Source organism: Grammomys surdaster, unplaced genomic scaffold, assembly GCF_004785775.1.
Source record: "Grammomys surdaster isolate TR1022 unplaced genomic scaffold, NIH_TR_1.0 252, whole genome shotgun sequence".
Lineage (NCBI taxonomy): Eukaryota > Metazoa > Chordata > Mammalia > Rodentia > Muridae > Grammomys > Grammomys surdaster.
Window position 1 is genome coordinate 795,132 of NW_021604693.1, and position 7,702 is coordinate 802,833.

A 7,702-nucleotide genomic window follows, 5' to 3' on the forward strand; every position below is an offset into this window, starting at 1 on the left:
AAAATATTATTCAGTCCCTAAGAAGAAGATGCTGAGCTGGGCAGTGCTAGTGCACACCTTTATTCCCAGCACTGGAAAAGCAGAGGCGGATCTGTGTTAGGTCAAGGCTAGCCTGGCCTACAGAGTGAGTTCCAGGACAGCCAGGGCTATACAGAGAAACCCTGTCTCGAAAAAAAAAAAAAAGAAAGAAAAGAAAGAAAATGAAAAAGAAAAAGATCCTGTTATGCATTGTAATGCACAAAGCTCATGGACATCCTGCTAAGAGAAAACAAGCCAGCTCTGTCCCCTCTCTTCTACAATGCAAATACCATTTAAATGAGTTAAAACTGTAGAGATAGCCAGGTTGTAATCCCCAGGTGTTCAGACTGCTGAATCGAGAGTATTACCAAGAGTTCAAGGCCAGCTTGGAGTAAATAGTGAGTTCAGAGGCAGCCTGGGCTATGTAGGGAGATGTTGTCTCAAGAAGAAAAAAAAAATTAACTGAGGCAGAAAGTAGAAGTTATTGTTAAGGATCAGGGAAATGGGAGGGTCAGGGTTAGTAAAGGTGGCTTAAATTGTCAATAGTTCCTTTAATCACAAAGTTTTGAAACATTTTTCTGCTTAAGTGAGAAACACAGATACTTGTGTGGGGTGGAGTCAGGAGTTACAACCCAGGCGCTTGACACAGGCATGCCGGGCTCTTGCCATAATCCTATTCACTTGGATTTAGAGTCAGGCAAGAAAACCTGGGAGAATGGCAAACCGCACAAAACCCTCTGTCAGGGACAGTAGCCATCATGTCTGGCTCCTTTCCTACTTCCTCAGATTCCCCACTTATACCGAAGCATCCAGAATTTTTCCCAGGCCAAGAGTGGGCTTTCGGGAAAACTTCCTGGTGTGAAAGGTGGAGAGGGAGGAACTTTAGGATCCTAGGCTGCCCATGCTTTGGCACAGGGGTCGTGACAGAAACCTCAGCAGGAGTGGGAAAGCACCTCCTCTAGAGTAGAGTACTCTACACATAGATTACTCTTCCCTTCCCACCCCCCACTACCTTTTCCCGTCCTTCCTACCTTCCCCCTCCCTCCATTCTCTCTGAACCTAGACAGTGTGCTCATAAAGTCTGTTTGTTGCTGGGCATCCCAATCCTGAGCTACTCTGTGGGCAGTCTGCACCTAACTAAGCTGTATACACTCCTGAAGCCCCAGGTGCCTGTCACTGCAGACTTATGGCCTCTGGCTTTATGGACTTCCGTACAGGCTCTGCCTAGATGACTCAATTTGGCTGATAGGATGGAAAGAGATAACATACCTCGTGTGGAACACACCGAAGGAACATACTTCCTTGTTTGTTTCCTGTTCATTTGCTTGTTTTTTGAGTCAGAGTCTTGCTGTATAACCCAGGCTGGCCTCAGACTTGCTCTCCTCCTGCTTCCTGCTCAGAGTACTGGAATTCTAGGCCTCCTGCAAGGCACACAGTGCTCCCTACCCTTTGCCGCGCTCTGCTCCTACCTCTCTTCTCCGTCAATCTTGCTTCCACCCACTCAGCCCTCGGGACCCAGTAAGTAAGATAAGTAAATCTTTGAATTTTTTAAAAAAAATAACAATAACCACAACCATTATAGTTTAGATATTAATAGATATACTTGACATCAACCTCTGACCTCCAGGAATATACACAGGTAGACCATATACACATACATATGAGAGAGAGAGAGAGAGAGAGAGAGAGAGAGAGAGAGAGAGAGAGAGAATATAAAAACAAAAATTATCTAACCCCAAATTAAAAACATTTGGTGTCTCCCTCTCGGTCGTTCCCTCCCACCATCCTTCCTCCCTCTCCCATCCCCTTCTCCTCTGAACAGGTGACCCCCCCCCATCAGTATCCCCCTACTCTGGCACAACAATCTCTTTGAGGTTAGGTGCTTCCTCTCCTACTGAGGGCAGACAAGGCCAAAATAGTAGTGAATGTATCAAACCAACAAAGCAAGGAAAACCCTTCTTTGACCCTAATCCTCCCTGTAGATAGACATCCTATCTCACTGCCCTGGCCTGACCTGGTCTCCTCAGAGCCTCCCTTCCTCTCCTTTCCTGACTCCAGCCTTGCTTTCCCTCACTGACCCTCTTCAACCAGCTCCTCCCCACACCCACAGCCTGGGTTGTTATTAAATCCGACAACACTGATGATCTTGTTTTACTTTATTATTTTATTGTCCTTGGCTTGCTTCAGAAAATCCAGGAGGGCTTGTAGCCTCCTCTCCATCCCCTCCCGTCCCTCTTTCTCCTGCAGCTACAGTGGCCTTGCCCCAGGGATTCCCTCCCTCTTATCACTCAAACTTTGTACTTCAGGGAGATTTTGCTCCAGGCTTTACCTTCTTTCTTCCTTTCCCTGAGAAATCAGCCTCACAATCTCTGGGTTTTAGTGTTTAGTTCAAGCGTAAAGGAGTCGGTTCTTTAAAATGATGAATTGCGAGTCGGGGGCTGCTGGGTGCTGGGCATTAAAGCAAGCTCCAGGCAGGTCTGAGAATGCATGCATCCCTGGGCACACAAAGTGCATGCCCTTGAAGCTGGCCCTGTTCCAGCCTACAACGTCCTCTAAGAGCAGTGGTTCTCAACCTTCCTAATGCTGCCCCTCCCCCTTTAATACAGTTGCACATGTTGTGGTGAACCCCAACCATGAAATCATTTTTGTTGCTACGCCATAACTTGACTTTCGATACTGCCATGAATAATGAATCATAATGTAAATATACCAGATAGGGAAGATATCTGATAGCTGATGCCTGTGGGAGGGTCTTTCGAACCCCTCTCCCAGGGGTCTTGACCCACAGATCGAGAACCACTGCTCTTGGGTGATCTCTGAGGGTCATTGTAGATGGCAGAATGAATTGAATGAAAGACATCCTCACATTAGCCTCTGAGCCCTGCGTGGGTCACCTCACCTCACAGACAGGAGTTGTGTGTGTACATTACCCCCTTGACCTGTCATATTTGTCACATCTGTTACAAATATCATAATTACATCCTATATCTTAACTATATATTTGTTGCGCTGTTGATGAAGTGTAAAAACATGCACACCCAGAATAGGTAACTCAATAAAGCCAATACAACTCACAAGCAGCCAGGCATGGCGACACATCTTTAATCCCAGAATTCTGGAGAAAAGAGGGCAATCAGATCTGTGGATATCTGTTGAGGATAATCTGATCTACGTAGCAAGTTCCAGGCCAGCTAGGGCTACACAGTGTCACCTCAGCTATCCAAGATGCTGAAGTAGAGCCGGGCGGTGGTGGTGCACACCTTTAATCCCAGCACTTGGGAGGCAGAGGCAGGCAGATTTCTGAGTTTGAGAGTTCGAGGCCAGCCTGGTCTACAGAGTGAGTTCCAGGACAGCCAGATCCAGGACAGCCAGAGCTACACAGAGAAACCCTGTCTCGAAAAACAAAACAAAACAAAGCAAAACAAAAAAAAACCTGAAGTGGGAAGAAGTGAAATTCAAGTTCAGCCTGGGTTACTTAATGAGAGACACTGTCTAAAAAACAGGGTACAGGATAGAGGATAACCTTTACACTGTGCACAAGAACATTATGCCTACAGGAGGGAGTGGTTTATAGCTCAGTGGTACAGGGCTTAACTAGCATGCCAGAGGCCCTGGGTTCAGTCGCTACTATCACCAACAAAACGGTGTGTGTGTGTGTGCGCGTCGTGGGGGTGTTGCACAAATGAGACATAGTAGTTGTCTTTATCAGTATGGGTTGTTTAATTTAAACTCCAGTTCTATTCATTTTCTCAAAAATGACATAATTCTGCTTTTCTTCAGGACTGCCCAAAACCCCTTTGGGAACATACACCACGATTTCTTTATCCAATCATCTATCTGTTGATAGGTGTCTAGACTAATCCACTAACCTAGCTCCTGTGTAAAAGCTTCGAACACGTGGGCTGGCAGGTATGTGTCATTCTGACTTAGATTTCTCCTAGTGGCTTTCAAGCTGGCCTCTCAGTGTCTACCAAAGTCATTTCTTTTCTACTTACTTCCCTGTGTGTCTGTTCCACAGGGTCTCTGTCCAGAGTCCCTGACTCCAGTGCCTCCTGCAGACCTCTCAAAGTATCTCTATTAAATACTGTGGAATTCTCCCTATACTAAAGTCCTTTACTACCATGCCTAGCCTCTGCCTTTCTCTGAATGTGCTCCCTCCTCCCTGGCTCTACAAGTTCCCAGTATAGACCTTCAGTGTGTATCTCAAAGGAGCGTGCTCATTAGATCTGTAACTGAGCCCTTCCAGCCTTCCAGCTTTCTGTGGATTTTGTCCTAAGTCACACAATACCTGGGAACAGCATGCACACTTCACACCCCCCAAACACACTCACTCTGGCTATGCTCCATCAGCTTCAGAAGGATGTTTTGAACACCAGTGTGTTGTCTTCACCACAGACACAGGCAATCAGAGTAAAGACCCTTCTCTGGAAGATAGCTGCAAATAGGAACATACTCGGGAACTCTCCAGGGCAATCTCGCAGCATTTCTCTCTCCATCTGGACTTTCTCTTCTTTCCTCTCTTCCTATCTCCCTCTTCTCAACACACACACACACACACACACACACACACACACACACACACACACAAACCACTCCCCCCAACAGCTGCAGTCTGGAAGAAATTACGCTTCTAAATAGCCAGACTTCCCTGGTTTCAGGAAATTCCAGACTGGGCGGGGGAGGGACCGGGCTGGGGGCGCGCCCGTTCATCCCTCTAGCTCTGCCTCTGTCCTGGTCTCTTGCCCCCACAATCCCTTCAAAGGGCCCTTAGCTTTTCCACCACCAAGGCTTTCTAGTCCTTTAAATCCTAGAGGCAAACTTTGAGGGACTAAGGAAGCCTGGGAGGGGCCTATGGCTTAACCCTCTCAACCCGGGACAAGAGATCAACTTGGCTGACTGGGCGTTGACTCGGTGCTTGGTTGGGAGGCTGCCATGGCCCCCGAGAGGGGCTGAAGCTTATTCTCGGTGGAGGTAAGAAGGAACCACAGCCAGGGCTTGCCGGACTCTGGGGGCTTGTCTCCTAGTTCAGAGGGAGGAGGGCAGTAAACGATAAAGAATGAAGAACCCCCTGGAATGTGAGAGAGGAAAGCAGGAGAAGTCCCAGCCCGTGAAACCAGAGAGCTAGGAGGTGGGGCTCCTGGGACCCAAGGGTGCAGGACCCAGCCTGAGGCGGTGGCACTCAGATCACATGCCTAGGTCCTAGAGCCCCTACCAGGTAGGACGTGACACTTGTTTTATTTGCCAGGTGAGATCCCGCCTGGAGAAAGAAGGAGAAAGGCGCCAGAGAGGTAGCCTCCGAGGCCAGGAGGGACTCCAGCTTAAGCCGGATCTCAATTCAGTCTGAATCACGAGGTGAGAAAGTTGTAGTGGGCAGGGGTCTTCAATCGGGGGCGGGGGGATGGGGGACCCAACAGACTAGTTACCAAACAGACCAGGGCCTTTGAAGTCCCGATGCAGCCCGGTTGCTTTAGTTAAAGGATTGCCAATCCTAAAATCCCAGGGGTCTCCCAGGTGGGGTCCCTTGCCAGGTCTGGGCTCCACCCTCCTCCAGCCTGAGAACCAGCCCAGCCAGCTCTGGAGCGGGTTGTTATTTTCTTGCTGGCAGGGCTGGGGCTGAGAGAGGACAGAGGTGAGCCAGCTGTGCCCCCCTCCTCCCTCCCCCTCCCCCGCAGCTGGAGCCACGCAGTACTTAGGCAGGAAAAAGAGGGTGGAAGAGGCCAAAGAGGATGTGCTTATCTGAGCATGTGTCTGTCAGGGCGGGCTGGGTTGCCCGTGTGTGCTTGCTTCTAGTCTATTCGGCATTGATCCCTAACAACAGCCCCTCTGTAAGAGCCTAGGCTGATGACGAACGTTTTCCAAGAATGACCACATTGCCTTGAATTTAACAGGCCTGCAGCACTCATATTCTAGTTTAGAGCTGAGTGTGCAAAAGTTCACCTAGGCTGCAGGGGGATGTGACTCGCTCAAGGTCTCAGAGCTAGCCAGGGCTCCAGGGGCATTAAAATCTCCGTGTGCATGTGTGAGAGCATGCAGGTAGTGTGCTGCATTCGAGTGTGTTAGGGTCACCTGCTAGATTATTCTCCACTTTATTCTTGAAATTTGGAAGATCTCTTATTCAACCTGGAGTTGAATAAGTCCCAGCTGTCTTCCTGTCCCTGCCCTCTACAGTGTTGGGCTTAGAGGGTTTTTAAAGAGTGCTGGGGATTTGAACTCAGGTCCTTGTGATTGTGCAGCAAGTACCCTCGCCCCCCCCCCCAGCAATTAGAATCTTCCCCCGTCCCCCAAGATGTTTTCCGCCCCCCCCCCCCCCCCCAGAGATCGAATCTCACTATGTAGTCCTGGCTGGCCTGAAACTCTCTATGTAGACCAGGCTGACCTTAGACTTGTAAATATCCACTTACCTCTCTGCCTTCTATACACTGAGATTAAAGGCATGTGCCATCACATCCACCTCCAAAAGCTCTTTTTGGTTGTGACCCTAACCTTTAACAGCTGAGCCTTCTCTCTAGCCCTACAAAGGCTCTTTTAATTCACATCCTCCCCCCCATATACAATGGAAGAGAAAAACAAAGTCAGGTAAGGTACCACATAAGAGCTCTGGCCTTTATATCAAATTAAAACTTTTTTGTTCCGCTCCATGTGGTCCACCTCCTGTGAGTGACTGTCAACTGCAATAGCTTCTTTACATTTCAGTTTTCACCAGCCTGTTGGAAATTCTGACTTCAGAATTTATTCCCGTGTGACCCAGGGCCAGTTAGTGAACCTTACTGTTTTTTATCATTGAAAAAAAAAAAGGTTGCTGGGCAGTGGTGGCGCACGCCTTTAATCCCAGCACTTGGGAGCCAGAGACAGGCAGATTTCTGAGTTCGAGGCCAGCCTGGTCTACAGAGTGAGTCCAGGACAGCCAGGGCTACACAGAGAAACCTTGTCTCGAAAAACCAAAAACCAAAAAAAAAAAAAAAAAAAAAAAAAAAAAAACCAAAAAAAGGTTATCACCTTTTGCTCCAAGGAAGGTTTGAGGATTAAATGAGTTTTGCATCCTTTCAAGTTACAAAGGCCAGTGCTCATTCATGAGAATGTGCTTGAGAAATGAACTGGTCATGCATGTGTCTTTTGACATCCTTTAACATACAGGGGTCTGGCTCTTGTTTTTCAGAGAATACATTCAGCAAAAGGTTAAGGGAACTCCCATAAGGAAACAAATGGCAAATTTCTAGCACCAGTATATGTAATGTTACAAATTGTGATCTTAGCTGAACCTATGGCCTATATTCCCAGTTACTAGGGAGTAGAGGCTAAGGCAGGAGGATCACACGTTCAAAGTCCGGGTTATAGAGTAAATATTAATATAAAATAAAACATCAGTTTGGGTAACCTAATGAGGTTCCATCTGAAGAATGTTATATATATATATATATATTCTTTTTCTTCTCTCTCCTCCCCTTCCCCTACTCCTCCTCTCTTTTGGTTTGCCTTTTTTCTTTTCTTTTCTTTTTTTTTTTTTAAAGATTTATTTATTTATTATATATGAATACACTGTAGCTGTCTTCAGACATACCAGAAGAGGGCATCAGATCTCATTACAGATGGTTTGAGCCACCGTGTGGTTGCTGGGATTTGAACTCAGGACCACTGGAAGTGCAGTCAGTGCTCTTAACCACTGAGCCATCTCTCCAGCCCTTTT

The 7,702-nt window shown here is 47.5% G+C and overlaps 1 protein-coding gene across 1 annotated transcript in view; it reads left to right on the forward strand.

Moving 5' to 3' along the window:
• The first annotated feature begins 4,746 nt into the window (after nt 1–4,746).
• Cdc42ep5 (CDC42 effector protein 5) overlaps nt 4,747–7,702 on the forward strand; it is a 7,798-nt gene continuing 4,842 nt past the window's right edge. Inside the window, exons 1-2 of the mRNA XM_028775060.1 lie at nt 4,747–4,989; nt 5,264–5,370. The gene's annotated coding sequence lies outside the window, so the exon portion shown is untranslated. The remainder of the gene's footprint in view (nt 4,990–5,263; nt 5,371–7,702) is intronic.